Below are 17,436 nucleotides of genomic sequence, written 5' to 3' on the forward strand. Positions count from 1 at the left end.
TAAACTTCTCTTAAAAAGTGACAAAGTGCTGCTTTGTGCAAAATTTGCAATAAAAGTGAATGTGTGCAGAAAAGTGCTTTAAGTGCTTGTTCAAAATAAATATGGATGAAATAAGGTAAATGCAAATATGTTGCTGACAGTGTGCTAGCCCCCTTTTTTCTTAGGTAATGTGCTTAGATACCATTTATTAAGGGTGCAACACCGTATATCTCAGTGATTCAGAGGAGATCAAAAAAAGTATACTTATACAAAGCACTTACATATAGAATTGCACTAAATTGAATGATGCTGCCGTCATTCCGTCATCAGACTTATGTGCCTTAAAAAAGTCCCATACGGGAAGGAAAAGCCTCTGATAGTGTAATATCATTTAAAAAACATTTTAATAATACACAAAGCGACAGAAAAACATATAGATGGACTCGTACAATTTAAAAATGCATATGAGCTTATCTGTTATTTCCTCAGATAGGAGCGGAGTGCCAGTAGGTGTCCAACGCGTTTCGTCCCTTAGTTCATCTCTGGGACTTCTGTCGCTTTGTGTATTATTAAAATGTTTTTTTAAATGATATTACACTATCAGAGGCTTTTCCTTCCCGTATGGGACTTTTTTAAGGCACATAAGTCTGATGACGGAATGACGGCAGCATCATTCAATTTAGTGCTGTTCTATATGTAAGTGCTTCGTATAAGTATACTTTTTTTGATCTCCTCTGAATCACTGAGATATACGGTGTTGCACTCTTAATAAATGGTATATAAGCACATTACCTAAGAAAAAAGGGGGCTAGCACACTGTCAGCAACATATTTGCATTTACCTTATTTCATCCATATTTATTTTGAACAAGCACTTAAAGCACTTTTCTGCACACATTCACTTTTATTACACATTTTGCACAAAGCAGCCCTTTGTCACTTTTTAAGAGCAGTTTACTGATACATTGTCTTGCATATACGTACAAACTCCACACCAACACCTGGACAGATTGAAACGGAGAGTCAGTACGAGTAAGGGACATCCCGACGCAAAGACACTTTATATAAGGCGACTGTTCTACGTATGTCTGGTACGCACATTTTAACTGTCATCTAAGGATTTGTAATGAACTATTCACAAACACTAAAGGCGCAACTGATTTAACACTAGAACAATATATAAATATATATTTATATATATATACTATATAAATATATATATATATATATATATATGGAAAAGAAGGGGGGGATAGGGGTACCAGCGACTTGCAGTGTCTAATATATTAATATAACTATGAAGAGTGTAGCAGGATACGGTTTTAGAAAAAAGGGGGTAACAAAATATTTATTTATACAATTTGAAACATAATGATGGGATAAAAAAGTAGGTAAAAGCTTGATAATGCAAAAAATTAAAACAATAAAAAATACTAAAAAAATAATAATAGATAAAAAAGTTGTAATTAAGCTAGAACCCAGAATCACGTAAAATCAGTAAAAGCAATTTTATACTGATAAAAAGTATTTTAGGATAAGAAAATGATGCTTATCTTTAAAAATGGAGAGTCAGTAGAGGTACACCCAACGCGTTTCGTCCTCAGACTTCATCAAGGGGTAAGGGACTAGTGTGCAAACACTCTTATTTATAGCAGCAGTGATTAAGGAAGAGTGTCTATGACATCACTTCCTGTTAGTGCTAACATTCAGAATTCTAGCACAAAATTGATTATAAGTGTAGGTAAGGGGTAAGGCTACTAATAATGAGCCCAAATGTAGTTTATAATGTGAAAAACGAGAAATGTACATGTAGAAATCGTAAAAAATCGGCCAGGACGCTTTTTGCGTCACTTCCGCCCCACTTCCTGTGTCCTTAGTGTCTTATTGCACATGCGCGCCATGCGCTACTTCCGGTAAAACGTCCTCGTAATGTATTAGTTTTGCCCTTCTTCCGGTTGGGTGTAGGCGTCCTTCTGCCCTTCTTCCGGCTGGGCGGGTGCGTTGTATCTTGTCACGGCTAGTCTCAGCATCTCCATGGTGATTTGTGGTTTGGGGCTTGAGATACAGGGATGCGGCGGCCATCTTTAAAGTGGTTTTAGACTGTGTTTTCAGCCCATACGGCGGCCATCTTCAAGGAGCCTTTGAATCGCGGACATTTCCTTATATTTGAGGTGCAGAAGCAGCTCAGATAAATGAAACAAACGCACATATTAATATTTGTAAATGTAATGAGCTAAAAAAGACTATTATGAAAGAATGCTATATAAGTATATCAAATGCGTAGTGGACCCAAAATAGATTACATTATTTGTACCCAGGTTTGACTTCTGGATATTTATTAAAATTAGTATTGCTGCGCAGAGAGTACTATATCTATTTAGACCTTTAATTAAAGGAAAGGGGAATTCATATGTGTATTGAGGGTATATTAGGTGGATGGTGATATAAAAATGTCAATATAGTATTACATAAAATAAATAGATCATTAATTAGCTGGTGCAGAATTATTAGGGCAATGTGAGGATAAAGAGATAAAGTGATATGGGGGAGGGGGTATGTGACAGAGTCTTTTTCAGAGAAGAGGTGGAGGTCTTCGATCGTGAAATAATTGTGAATGAGGTGTCTAAAGGTTGTGTATTAATTTAGGAGAGTATTTAGCGAAAATAAAAAATATATATAATGAGATATCTGTGCAGAAAGTGGATTATAAGTGTGTCAATATTCCCTTGTAATATCGCTGTTACGAGTTCGCTGGTCTACCCTTATACAGTACCCAATCTTCTCAAGTGGTTACCCACTTGGTACTGATTGGGCCCAACACTGCTTAGCTTCCAAGATCGGACGAGATTGGGTGTGTGCCAGTGCGGTGTGACTGTATTCATTGGCGAAATGACTTATTCACACAGTAACAGGTTTTTATTAGGAATATTTGACATTCTATCTTAGAACCTTATTTGTAAAAGTGCAAAGTGCCGAAGAAAATAAAATGTAATATACAAATCCAAGATTGCTTGATTGTCGATGCCTCTGTCAAAGAAAGGGTGCAATTTCGTATCCTTCATTGAAGCCTAGAGGGTGTGTGGTTTTTAATTAAAAAATCCAGAACATTTCTCTTTGGGAGAGCTTCTTGGCCAGGTCTCCACCCCTGTCACCACTGGTCACGTGCTCGATGGCTTTGAAGGACATCTCTTCCGGATTTGAATTATGTTCAAGTTTAAAATGTCTATAAAGTAGATGAGTTTCCAATTTATTCTTGATGCTCCTCACATGCTCTTGTATCCTGATTTTGAGAGTTCTTTTTGTCTTTCCCACATATTTCTTGTGGCACGTACATTCTATTAAGTAGATTACTGATGTGATATTGCAATTCATGAACTTTTTGATTTTGAACTCCTGGGTGCCGTCCGTAGTACTGAAGGTTTTTCTATTGGGGTTAAGGTATTTGCAGATGTTGCAGTGTCCACATTTGTAGGATCCAATGCATTTGGGTAAGGTATGTTGGTTATCTTCAGGTGGTAGTTCCCGTAACATGCTGGGTGCAAGGATGTCTTTAAGGTTTCTTGATTTCCGAAACACGAGTTCCGGTTGGGTCGGGAGGATTTCCTTAAGGATTGGGTCCATAAGGAGTATGGGCCAGTGGTTTCTTAGTGATGTTCTGATGACATGCTCGTGGTTGCTGTAGGTCGTTATAAATGAGACTGCCTCCTTCTTCTCTGTCTTGTCCTTGTATATCAGTAGGTTTTTCCTCTCCAGATTCCTTGTCTTAGTGATTGCTTTGTCCAGAATTGCTTTGGGGTACTTCTTCTCCTCGAACCTTCTTCTATATATTCCCAATTGTTCCTCGCAGTCTTCAGTTTGGTTGCAGTTCCTCTTGATTCGGTGAAATTGAGAATATGGTATATTATCTTTCCATTTTTTTGAGTGATTTCTCTTATAGTGTAAATAGCTGTTCTTATCAACAGATTTAATGTAGTTTTTGGTGGAAACCGTACCTTGCTCTCCGGTTAGAATCAAGTCCAGGAATTCAATAGAGGTTTTATTTAAATTACAGGTAAATGAAAGGTTAAAATCATTGATTTGTAAAAGTTTAAAAAAATCCATAAATAATTCTGCACTCCCATCCCATATGATCAGGATGTCATCAATGTACCTCCTGTACATGATGATTGATTCCTTGAAGTACTGTGTAGGGTAAACATGTTTCTCCTCCCACTGTCCCATAAACAAATTCGCGAAGCTGGGTGCAAAAATGGTACCCATAGAGGTGCCGCACTGTTGTAGATAAAATTTATCTAAAAATTTAAAATAGTTGTGGGTTAAAATAAATTCCATTAGGTCGCAAATAAATTTCTTGTGGGGTTCTGTGAGGGAGTCGTCTTTATTTAGGTACTCTCTGCTTGCTTCAATTCCTTTATTGTGTTCTATGCAGGTGTACAGTGATTGCACATCGATGGTCACACATATGTATGATTCCTTCCATTCCACATTTTTCATTTCGGTCAGTACCGTGGTAGAATCTTTAAGAAAAGATGGAAGTTTCTTAACGTATGGATTTAAAAAAAATGTCCACATATTTAGATAGGCCGGACGTAAGAGAGTCTATCCCTGCGACTATCGGTCTTCCTGGGGGATTCGACATGTCCTTATGGATCTTTGGTAAAAAGTAAAAAATGGGGGTCGTGGGGTTGGATGACATTAGAAAAGAGAATTCATCTTTTGTCATAATGTCCTTTCTCAGGCCTTGTAGGAGTAGTGATCTCAATTCTTCCACATATGAATCTTTTGGATCGTCTGGCAGCACCCTGTAGGAATGGGAATCTCCTAGGAGTCTTTGTGCTTCCTGGACATACTTATCACGATCCATGATCACCAACCCCCCCCCCCCCTTTGTCAGCCGGTTTTATAACAATTTGCTTATTCTTCTGAAGTTTTTTCAAGGCTTCTATTTCTCTGTTGTGTAGATTTTTATTCCTAACTGGTACGGGTTCCGTTTCACAGAGATCTTTCTTTACCAAATCATAGAAGATGTTAAGATTGCTCCCTTTCGATTCCACTGGGTAATATTTACTTTTTGGTTTGAGTCCAGATTTTGACCTATCTTCATAGTTTGATATAATTGCATGGTCCTTCTTCATAAAATGTCTTTTAAGCGTGAGTTTTCGCACAAATTTATTAAGGTTAATGAAGGTGTCAAACTTGTTCAATATTTCAGAGGGTGCAAATGACAGTCCTTTGCTTAGAAGGGTCTGTTCAGGGTCAGTGAGGATGTGGGAGGATAGGTTGAAGATTCCTTTATCTGCTGTATTTATAGGTTCCTCTTTTTGACATCTCTCCCTCCTACCACCCCGTTTTCCTCTACTTCTGCGAATCGTCTTTTTAGAGGAGAAGCGTGTTTGACATCCTCGCAGATTGTGCTCCTGGGAAGGTTTTTTGGTCTTGCTCCTTGTCTTACAGATAAAAAATCCTGTTCGTTGTTTGATCTAAGTCGGTTCAAGGCAGTAAATCTATTGAAGGTTCTTGTGTAAGGTGTTGATGGTGATTCGTCTCTCCATGTCGGTCTCGTTTTTAACGGTATGGTTTTCCACTGATACCTATGGTCCGTTTTCTTAGGTTTGTCAAAGGTTTTAAATATGCTCCAATTCTTAGTGTTCCCTTGTTCATAGTCCTTTTTATCTCTGAAAAATTTCTTATCTTTCCCTCGTATGACTTCCTCTTCAATGTGTTCCAGTTTCTTATTGAGAACAGTCTCATTGACACGGTAATCTTCTTTGTTCTTATGAGGTTCTAGCTCCTCTTCCTTATCTTTAATCTCTTTCTCAAGTGCCACTGCACTTCTCTTTCTTTCGGTAATTAAAAGTTTCATTAAATTTATAGAGCATGTATGTAGGATGGAATCCCATTTCTCAATAAATTCAGGCTCAGTGTTTCCAAGGGTAGGTTGTTTCAGTATTCTTAGTCCTCTTGGTATTCTGTCCACTTCAATATAGTGCTCTAGTCCTTTGATATCCCACCATGTTTTTATTTCTTTAGCTAATAACCGTTCCATTCCCCAAAACAGGTCATCTAGATCGCCAGATGGGGGTGTGGTGCTGCTCTGAGTTTCTTCATTAAAGATCTTTTGGCACCAGTCATTCCGTTTGTTGGTGCGTTCATTAATCCTGAACATGCTGCAGATCTAAACACAGACACCAGGCTGCCTTACAAGTTTTAACAATTGGATCGGGTAGTGTGGGTATGGCGCCACAGGTATGTGTGAGCAGATACTTATTAAAAGATAATACAATAGTTAAAGACACTCCTTTTAAGAATGTAAGGTGTCAGCTAACCCCTAAGTACTCAGCAGTGATAAGCTGCCTTTAGAGTTAAGGTGTGGAAAAGAAGGGGGGATAGGGGTACCAGCGACTTGCAGTGTCTAATATATTAATATAACTATGAAGAATGTAGCAGGATACGGTTTTAGAAAAAAGGGGGTAACAAAATATTTATTTATGCAATTTAAAACATAATGATGGTATAAAAAAGTAGGTAAAAGCTTGATAATGCAAAAAAATTATACAATAAAAAATATTAAAAAAATAATAATAGATAAAAAAGTGTGTAATTAAGCTAGAATCCAGAATCACGTAAAATCAGTAAAAGCTATTTTATACTGATAAAAAGTATTTTAGGATAAGAAAATGATGCTTATCTTTAAAAATGGAGAGTCAGTAGAGGTACACCCAACGCGTTTCGTCCTCAGACTTCATCAAGGGGTAAGGGACTAGTGTGCAAACACTCTTATTTATAGCAGCAGTGATTAAGGAAGAGTGTCTATGACATCACTTCCTGTCAGTGCTAACATTCAGAATTCTAGCACAAAATTGATTATAAGTGTAGGTAAGGGGTAAGGCTACTAATAATGAGCCCAAATGTAGTTTATAATGTGAAAAACGAGAAATGTACATGTAGAAATCGTAAAAAATCGGCCAGGACGCCTTTCATCTCACTTCCGCCACACTTTCTGTGTCCTCAGTGTTTTATTGCGCATGCGCGCCATGCGCTACTTCCGGTAAAACGTCCTCGTAATGTATTAGTTTTGCCCTTCTTCCGGTTGGGCGTAGGCGTCCTTCTGCCCTTCTTCTGGCTGGGCGGGTGCATTGTATCTTGTCACGGCTAGTCTCAGCGTCTCCATGGTGATTTGTGGTTTGGGGCTTGAGATACAGGGATGCGGCGGCCATCTTTAAAGTGGTTTTAGACTGTGTTTTCAGCCCATACGGTGGCCATCTTCAAGGAGCCTTTGAATCGCGGACATTTCCTTATATTTGAGGTGCAGAAGCAGCTCAGATAAATGAAACAAACGCACATATTAATATTTGTAAATGTAATGAGCTAAAAAAGACTATTATGAAAGAATGCTATATAAGTATATCAAATGCGTAGTGGACCCAAAATAGATTACATTATTTGTACCCAGGTTTGACTTCTGGATATTTATTAAAATTAGTATTGCTGCGCAGAGAGTATAATATCTATTTAGACCTTTAATTAAAGGAAAGGGGAATTCATATGTGTATTGAGGGTATATTAGGTGGATGGTGATATAAAAATGTCAATATAGTATTACATAAAATAAATAGATCATTAATTAGCTGGTGCAGAATTATTAGGGTAATGTGAGGATAAAGAGATAAAGTGATATGCGGGAGGGGGTATGTGACAGAGTCTTTTTCAGAGAAGAGGTGGAGGTCTTCGATCGTGAAATAATTGTGAATGAGGTGTCTAAAGGTTGTGTATTAATTTAGGAGAGTATTTAGCAAAAATAAAAAATATATAATATATAAAAAATATATATAATGAGATATCTGTGCAGAAAGTGGATTATAAGTGTGTCAATATTCCCTTGTAATATCGCTGTTACGAGTTCGCTGGTCTACCCTTATACAGTACCCAATCTTCTCAAGTGGTTACCCACTTGGTACTGATTGGGCCCAACACTGCTTAGCTTCCAAGATCGGACGAGATTGGGCATGTGCCAGTGCGGTGTGACTGTATTCATTGGCGAAATGACTTATTCACACAGTAACAGGTTTTTATTAGGAATATTTGACAATCTATCTTAGAACCTTATTTGTAAAAGTGCAAAGTGCCGAAGAAAATAAAATGTAATATACAAATCCAAGATTGCTTGATTGTCGATGCCTCTATCAAAGAAAGGGTGCAATTTCGTATCCTTCATTGAAGCCTAGAGGGTGTGTGGTTTTTAATTGAAAAATCCAGAACATTTCTCTTTGGGAGAGCTTCTTGGCCAGGTCTCCACCCCTGTCACCACTGGTCACGTGCTCGATGGCTTTGAAGGACATCTCTTCCAGATTTGAATTATGTTCAAGTTTAAAATGTCTATAAAGTAGATGAGTTTCCAGTTTATTCTTGATGCTCCTCACATGCTCTTGTATCCTGATTTTGAGAGTTCTTTTTGTCTTTCCCACATATTTCTTGTGGCACGTACATTCTATTAAGTAGATTACTGATGTGATATTGCAATTCATGAACTTTTTGATTTTGAACTCCTGGGTGCCGTCCGTAGTACTGAAGGTTTTTCTATTGGGGTTAAGGTATTTGCAGATGTTGCAGTGTCCACATTTGTAGGATCCAATGCATTTGGGTAAGGTATGTTGGTTATCTTCAGGTGGTAGTTCCCGTAACATGCTGGGTGCAAGGATGTCTTTAAGGTTTCTTGATTTCCGAAACACGAGTTCCGGTTGGGTCGGGAGGATTTCCTTAAGGATTGGGTCCATAAGGAGTATGGGCCAGTGGTTTCTTAGTGATGTTCTGATGACATGCTCGTGGTTGCTGTAGGTCGTTATAAATGAGACCGCCTCCTTCTTCTCTGTCTTGTCCTTGTATATCAGTAGGTTTTTCCTCTCCAGATTCCTTGTCTTAGTGATTGCTTTGTCCAGAATTGCTTTGGGGTACTTCTTCTCCTCGAACCTTCTTCTATATATTCCCAATTGTTCCTCGCAGTCTTCAGTTTGGTTGCAGTTCCTCTTGATTCGGTGAAATTGAGAATATGGTATATTATCTTTCCATTTTTTTGAGTGATTGCTCTTATAGTGTAAATAGCTGTTCTTATTAACAGATTTAATGTAGTTTTTGGTGGAAACCGTACCTTGCTCTCCGGTTAGAATCAAGTCCAGGAATTCAATAGAGGTTTTATTTAAATTACAGGTAGATGAAAGGTTAAAATCATTGATTTGTAAAAGTTTAAAAAAATCCATAAATAATTCTGCACTCCCATCCCATATGATCAGGATGTCATCAATGTACCTCCTGTACATGATGATTGATTCCTTGAAGTACTGTGTAGGGTAAACATGTTTCTCCTCCCACTGTCCCATAAACAAATTCGTGAAGCTGGGTGCAAAAATGGTACACATAGCGGTGCCGCACTGTTGTAGATAAAATTTATCTAAAAATTTAAAATAGTTGTGGGTTAAAATAAATTCCATTAGGTCGCAAATAAATTTCTTGTGGGGTTCTGTGAGGGAGTCGTCTTTATTTAGGTACTCTCTGCTTGCTTCAATTCCTTTATTGTGTTCTATGCAGGTGTACAGTGATTGCACATCGATGGTCACCCATAGGTATGATTCCTTCCATTCAACATTTTTCATTTCGTTCAGTACCGTGGTAGTATCTTTAAGAAAAGATGGAAGTTTCTTAACGTATGGATTTAAAAAAATGTCCACATATTTAGATAGGCCGGACGTAAGAGAGTCTATCCCTGCGACTATCGGTCTTCCTGGGGGATTCGACATGTCCTTATGGATCTTTGGTAAAAAGTAAAAAATGGGGGTCGTGGGGTTGGATGACATTAGAAAAGAGAATTCATCTTTTGTAATAATGTCCTTTCTTAGGCCTTGTAGGAGTAGTGATCTCAATTCTTCCACATATGAATCTTTTGGATCGTCTGGCAGCACCCTGTAGGAGTGGGAATCTCCTAGGAGTCTTTGTGCTTCCTGGACATACTTATCACGATCCATGATCACCATCCCCCCCCCCCTTTGTCAACCGGTTTTATAACAATTTGCTTATTCTTCTGAAGTTTTTTCAAGGCTTCTATTTCTCTATTGTGTAAATTTTTATTCCTAACTGGTACAGGTTCCGTTTCACAGAGATCTTTCTTTACCAAATCATAGAAGAAGTTAAGATTGCTCCCTTTCGATTCCACTGGGTAATATTTACTTTTTGGTTTGAGTCCAGATTTTGACCTATCTTCATAGTTAACCCCAATAGAAAAACCTTCAGTACTACGGACGGCACCCAGGAGTTCAAAATCAAAAAGTTCATGAATTGCAATATCACATCAGTAATCTACTTAATAGAATGTACGTGCCACAAGAAATATGTGGGAAAGACAAAAAGAACTCTCAAAATCAGGATAAAAGAGCATGTGAGAAGCATCAAGAATAAACTGGAAACTCATCTACTTTATAGACATTTTAAACTTGAACATAATTCAAATCCGGAAGAGATGTCCTTCAAAGCCATCGAGCACGTGACCAGTGGTGACAGGGGTGGAGACCTGGCCAAGAAGCTCTCCCAAAGAGAAATGTTCTGGATTTTTCAATTAAAAACCACACACCCTCTAGGCTTCAATGAAGGATACAAAATTGCACCCTTTCTTTGACAGAGGCATCGACAATCAAGCAATCTTGGATTTGTATATTACATTTTATTTTCTTCGGCACTTTGCACTTTTACAAATAAGGTTCTAAGATAGAATGTCAAATATTCCTAATAAAAATCTGTTACTGTGTGAATAAGTCATTTCGCCAATGAATACAGTCACACCGCACTGGCACACGCACAATCTCGTCCGATCTTGGAAGCTAAGCAGTGTTGGGCCCAATCAGTACCAAGTGGGTAACCACTTGAGAAGATTGGGTATTGTATAAGGGTAGACCAGCAAACTCGTAACAGCGATATTACAAGGGAATATTGACACACTTATAATCCACTTTCTGCACAGATATCTCATATTATATATTTTTTATTTTCGCTAAATACTCTTAACGTCTAGTCCTAAATTAATACACAACCTTTAGACACCTCATTCACAATTATTTCACGATCGAAGACCTCCACCTCTTCTCTGAAAAGACTCTGTCACATACCCCCTCCACCATATCACTTTATCTCTTTATCCTCACATAACCCTAATAATTCTGCACCAGCTAATTAATGATCTATTTATTTTATGTAATACTATATTGACATTTTTATATCACCATCCACCTAATATACCCTCAATACACATATGAATTCCCCTTTCCTTTAATTAAAGGTCTAAATAGATATAGTACTCTCTGCGCAGCAATACTAATTTTAATAAATATCCAGAAGTCAAACCTGGGTACAAATAATGTTATCTATTTTGGGTCCACTACGCATTTGATATACTTATATAGCATTCTTTCATAATAGTCTTTTTTAGCTCATTACATTTACAAATATTAATATGTGCGTTTGTTTCATTTATCTGAGCTGCTTCTGCACCTCAAATATAAGGAAATGTCCGCGATTCAAAGGCTCCTTGAAGATGGCCGCCATATAGGCTGAAAACACAGTCTAAAACCACTTTAAAGATGGCCGCCGCATCCCTGTATCTCAAGCCCCAAACCACAAATCACCATGGAGACGCTGAGACTAGCCGTGACAAGATACAACGCACCCGCCCAGCCGGAAGAAGGGCAGAAGGACGCCTACACCCAACCGGAAGAAGGGCAAAACTAATACATTACGAGGACGTTTTACCGGAAGTAGCGCATGGCGCGCATGCGCAATAAGACACTGAGGACACTGGAAGTGGGGCGGAAGTGACGCGAAAAGCGTCCTTGCCAATTGTTTACGATTTCTACATGTACATTTCTCGTTTTTCACATTATAAACTACATTTGGGCTCATTATTAGTAGCCTTACCCCTTACCTACACTTATAATCAATTTTGTGCTAGAATTCTGAATGTTAGCACTAACAGTAAGTGATGTCATAGACACTCTTCCTTAATCACTGCTGCTATAAATAAGAGTGTTTGCACACTAGTCCCTTACCCCTTGATGAAGTCTGAGGACGAAACGCGTTGGGTGTACCTCTACTGACTCTCCATTTTTAAAGATAAGCATCATTTTCTTATCCTAAAATACTTTTTATCAGTATAAAATAGCTTTTACTGATTTTACGTGATTCTGGATTCTAGCTTAATTACACACTTTTTTATCTATTATTATTTTTTTAATATTTTTTATTGTTTTAATTTTTTGCATTATCAAGCTTTTACCTACTTTTTTATACCATCATTATGTTTTAAATTGCATAAATAAATATTTTGTTACCCCCTTTTTTCTAAAACCGTATCCTGCTACATCCTTCATAGTTATATTAATATATTAGACACTGCAAGTCGCTGGTACCCCTATCCCCCCTTCTTTTCCACACCTTAACTCTAAAGGCAGCTTATCACTGCTGAGTACTTAGGGGTTAGCTGACACCTTACATTCTTAAAAGGAGTGTCTTTAACTATTGTATTATCTTTTATTAAGTATCTGCTCACACATACCTGTGGCGCCATACCCCCACTACCCGATCCAATTGTTAAAACTTGTAAGGCAGCCTGGTGTCTGTGTTAAGATCTGCAGCATGTTCAGGATTAATGAACGCACCAACAAACGGAATGACTGGTGCCAAAAGATCTTTAATGAAGAAACTCAGAGCAGCACCACACCCCCATCTGGCGATCTAGATGACCTGTTTTGGGGAATGGAACGGTTATTAGCTAAAGAAATAAAAACATGGTGAGATATCAAAGGACTAAAGCACTATATTGAAGTGGACAGAATACCAAGAGGACTAAGAATACTGAAACAACCTACCCTTGGAAACACTGAGCCTGAATTTATTGAGAAATGGGATTCCATCCTACATACATGCTCTATAAATTTAATGAAACTTTTAATTACCGAAAGAAAGAGAAGTGCAGTGGCACTTGAGAAAGAGATTAAAGATAAGGAAGAGGAGCTAGAACCTCATAAGAACAAAGAAGATTACCGTGTCAATGAGATTGTTCTCAATAAGAAACTGGAGCACATTGAAGAGGAAGTCATACGAGGGAAAGAGAAGAAATTTCTCAGAGATAAAAAGGACTATGAACAAGGGAACACTAAGAATTGGAGCAGATTTAAAACCTTTGACAAACCTAAGAAAACGGACCATAGGTATCAGTGGAAAACCATACCGTTAAAAACGAGACCGACATGGAGAGACGAATCACCATCAACACCTTACACAAGAACCTTCAATAGATTTACTGCCTTGAACCGACTTAGATCAAACAACGTACAGGATTTTTTATCTGTAAGACAAGGAGCAAGACCAAAAAACCTTCCCAGGAGCACAATCTGCGAGGATGTCAAACACGCTTCTCCTCTAAAAAGAAGATTCGCAGAAGTAGAGGAAAACGGGGCAGTTGGAGGGAGAGATGTCAAAAAGAGGAACCTATAAATATAGCACATAAAGGAATCTTCAACCTATCCTCCCACATCCTCACTGACCCTGAACAGACCCTTCTAAGCAAAGGACTGTCATTTGCACCCTCTGAAGGATTGAACAAGTTTGACACCTTCATTGACCTTAATAAATTTGTGCGAAAACTCACGCTTAAAAGACATTTTATGAAGAAGGACCATGCAATTATATCAAACTATGAAGATAGGTCAAAATCTGGACTCAAACCAAAAAGTAAATATTACCCAGTGGAATCGAAAGGGAGCAATCTTAACATCTTCTATGATTTGGTAAAGAAAGATCTCTGTGAAACGGAACCCGTACCAGTTAGGAATAAAAATCTACACAACAGAGAAACAGAAGCCTTGAAAAAACTTCAGAAGAATAAGCAAATTGTTATAAAACCGGCTGACAAGGCGGGGGGGGGGGGGGTTGGTGATCATGGATCGTAATAAGTATGTCCAGGAAGCACAAAGACTCCTAGGAGATTCCCACTCCTACAGGGTGCTGCCAGACGATCCAAAAGATTCATATGTGGAAGAATTGAGATCACTACTCCTACAAGGCCTGAGAAAGGACATTATTACAAAAGATGAATTCTCTTTTCTAATGTCATCCAACCCCACGACCCCCATTTTTTACTTTTTACCAAAGATCCATAAGGACATGTCGAATCCCCCAGGAAGACCGATAGTCGCAGGGATAGACTCTCTTACGTCCGGCCTATCTAAATATGTGGACATTTTTTTAAATCCATACGTTAAGAAACTTCCATCTTTTCTTAAAGATACTACCACGGTACTGAACGAAATGAAAAATGTGGAATTGAAGGAATCATACCTATGGGTGACCATCGATGTGCAATCACTGTACACCTGCATAGAACACAATAAAGGAATTGAAGCAAGCAGAGAGTACCTAAATAAAGACGACTCCCTCACAGAACCCCACAAGAACCTAATGGAATTTATTTTAACCCACAACTATTTTAAATTTTTAGATAAATTTTATCTACAACAGTACGGCACCGCTATGGGTACCATTTTTGCACCCAGCTTCGCGAATTTCTTTATGGGACAGTGGGAGGAGAAACATGTTTACCCTACACAGTACTTCAAGGAATCAATCATCATGTACAGGAGGTACATTGATGACATCCTGATCATATGGGATGGGAGTGCAGAATTATTTATGGATTTTTTTAAACTTTTACAAATCAATGATTTTAACCTTTCATTTACCTGTAATTTAAATAAAACCTCTATTGAATTCCTGGACTTGTTTCTAACCGGAGAGCAAGGTACGGTTTCCACCAAAAACTACATTAAATCTGTTAAGAACAGCTATTTACACTATAAGAGCAATCACTCAAAAAAATGGAAAGATAATAGACCATATTCTCAATTTCACCGAATCAAGAGAAACTGCAACCAAACTGAAGACTGCGAGGAACAATTGGGAATATATAGAAGAAGGTTCGAGGAGAAGAAGTACCCCAAAGCAATTCTGGACAAAGCAATCACTAAGACAAGGAATCTGGAGAGGAAAAACCTACTGATATACAAGGACAAGACAGAGAAGAAGGAGGCGGTCTCATTTATAACGACCTACAGCAACCACGAGCATGTCATCAGAACATCACTAAGAAACCACTGGCCCATACTCCTTATGGACCAAATCCTTAAGGAAATCCTCCCGACCCAACCGGAACTCGTGTTTCGGAATTCAAGAAACCTTAATGACATCCTTGCACCCAGCATGTTACGGGAACTACCACCTGAAGATAACCAACATACCTTACCCAAATGCATTGGATCCTACAAATGTGGACACTGCAACATCTGCAAATACCTTAACCCCAATAGAAAAACCTTCAGTACTACGGACGGCACCCAGGAGTTCAAAATCAAAAAGTTCATGAATTGCAATATCACATCAGTAATCTACTTAATAGAATGTACGTGCCACAAGAAATATGTGGGAAAGACAAAAAGAACTCTCAAAATCAGGATACAAGAGCATGTGAGGAGCATCAAGAATAAACTGGAAACTCATCTACTTTATAGACATTTTAAACTTGAACATAATTCAAATCCGGAAGAGATATCCTTCAAAGCCATCGAGCACGTACCAGTGGTGAAAGGGGTGGAGACCTGGCCAAGAAGCTCTTCCAAAGAGAAATGTTCTGGATTTTTCAATTAAAAACCACACACCCTCTAGGCTTCAATGAAGGATACGAAATTGCACCCTTTCTCTGACAGAGGCATCGACAATCAAGCAATCTTGGATTTGTATATTACATTTAATTTCTTCGGCACTTTGCACGTTTACAAACAAGGTTCTAAGATAGAATGTCAAATATTCCTAATAAAAACCTGTTACTGTGTGAATAAGTCATTTCGCCAATGAATACAGTCACACCGCACTGGCACACGCCCAATCTCGTCCGATCTTGGAAGCTAAGCAGTGTTGGGCCCAATCAGTACCAAGTGGGTAACCACTTGAGAAGATTGGGTACTGTATAAGGGTAGACCAGCGAACTCGTAACAGCGATATTACAAGGGAATATTGACACACTTATAATCCACTTTCTGCACAGATATCTCATTATATATATTTTTTATATATTATATATTTTTTATTTTCGCTAAACACTCTTAACGTCTAGTCCTAAATTAATACACAACCTTTAGACACCTCATTCACAATTATTTCACGATCGAAGACCTCCACCTCTTCTCTGAAAAGACTCTGTCACATACCCCCTCCCCCATATCACTTTATCTCTTTATCCTCACATTACCCTAATAATTCTGCACCAGCTAATTAATGATCTATTTATTTTATGTAATACTATATTGACATTTTTATATCACCATCCACCTAATATACCCTCAATACACATATGAATTCCCCTTTCCTTTAATTAAAGGTCTAAATAGATATAGTACTCTCTGCGCAGCAATACTAATTTTAATAAATATCCAGAAGTCAAACCTGGGTACAAATAATGTAATCTATTTTGGGTCCACTACGCATTTGATATACTTATATAGCATTCTTTCATAATAGTCTTTTTTAGCTCATTACATTTACAAATATTAATATGTGCGTTTGTTTCATTTATCTGAGCTGCTTCTGCACCTCAAATATAAGGAAATGTCCACGATTCTAAGGCTCCTTGAAGATGGCCGCCGTATGGGCTGAAAACACAGTCTAAAACCACTTTAAAGATGGCCGCCGCATCCCTGTATCTCAAGCCCCAAACCACAAATCACCACGGAGACGCTGAGACTAGCCGTGACAAGATACAAAGCACCCGCCCAGCCGGAAGAAGGGCAGAAGGACGCCTACACCCAACCGGAAGAAGGGCAAAACTAATACATTACGAGGACGTTTTACCGGAAGTAGCGCATGGCGCGCATGCGCAATAAGACACTGAGGACACTGGAAGTGGGGCGGAAGTGACGCGAAAAGCGTCCTTGCCAATTGTTTACGATTTCTACATGTACATTTCTCATTTTTCACATTATAAACTACATTTGGGCTCATTATTAGTAGCCTTACCCCTTACCTACACTTATAATCAATTTTGTGCTAGAATTCTGAATGTTAGCACTAACAGGAAGTGATGTCATAGACACTCTTCCTTAATCACTGCTGCTATAAATAAGAGTGTTTGCACACTAGTCCCTTACCCCTTGATGAAGTCTGAGGACGAAACGCGTTGGGTGTACCTCTACTGACTCTCCATTTTTAAAGATAAGCATCATTTTCTTATCCTAAATACTTTTTATCAGTATAAAATTGCTTTTACTGATTTTACGTGATTCTGGGTTCTAGCTTAATTACACACTTTTTTATCTATTATTATTTTTTTTAGTATTTTTTATTGTTTTAATTTTTTGCATTATCAAGCTTT

General features: G+C 38.2%; 4 pseudogenes; 2 read left to right on the forward strand and 2 right to left on the reverse strand.

Moving 5' to 3' along the window:
• Positions 1-2,739: 2,739 nt before the first annotated feature.
• Positions 2,740-2,858, reverse strand: LOC134947206 (5S ribosomal RNA; annotated as a pseudogene).
• Positions 2,859-7,892: 5,034 nt separating this feature from the next.
• LOC134946061 (5S ribosomal RNA) lies at positions 7,893-8,011 on the reverse strand (annotated as a pseudogene).
• Positions 8,012-10,791: 2,780 nt separating this feature from the next.
• Positions 10,792-10,910, forward strand: LOC134946312 (5S ribosomal RNA; annotated as a pseudogene).
• Positions 10,911-15,921: 5,011 nt separating this feature from the next.
• On the forward strand, positions 15,922-16,040 carry LOC134947340 (5S ribosomal RNA; annotated as a pseudogene).
• Positions 16,041-17,436: the final 1,396 nt, after the last annotated feature.

Source organism: Pseudophryne corroboree, chromosome 7 (genome assembly GCF_028390025.1).
Source record: "Pseudophryne corroboree isolate aPseCor3 chromosome 7, aPseCor3.hap2, whole genome shotgun sequence".
In the NCBI taxonomy this organism is placed as follows: Eukaryota; Metazoa; Chordata; class Amphibia; order Anura; family Myobatrachidae; genus Pseudophryne; species Pseudophryne corroboree.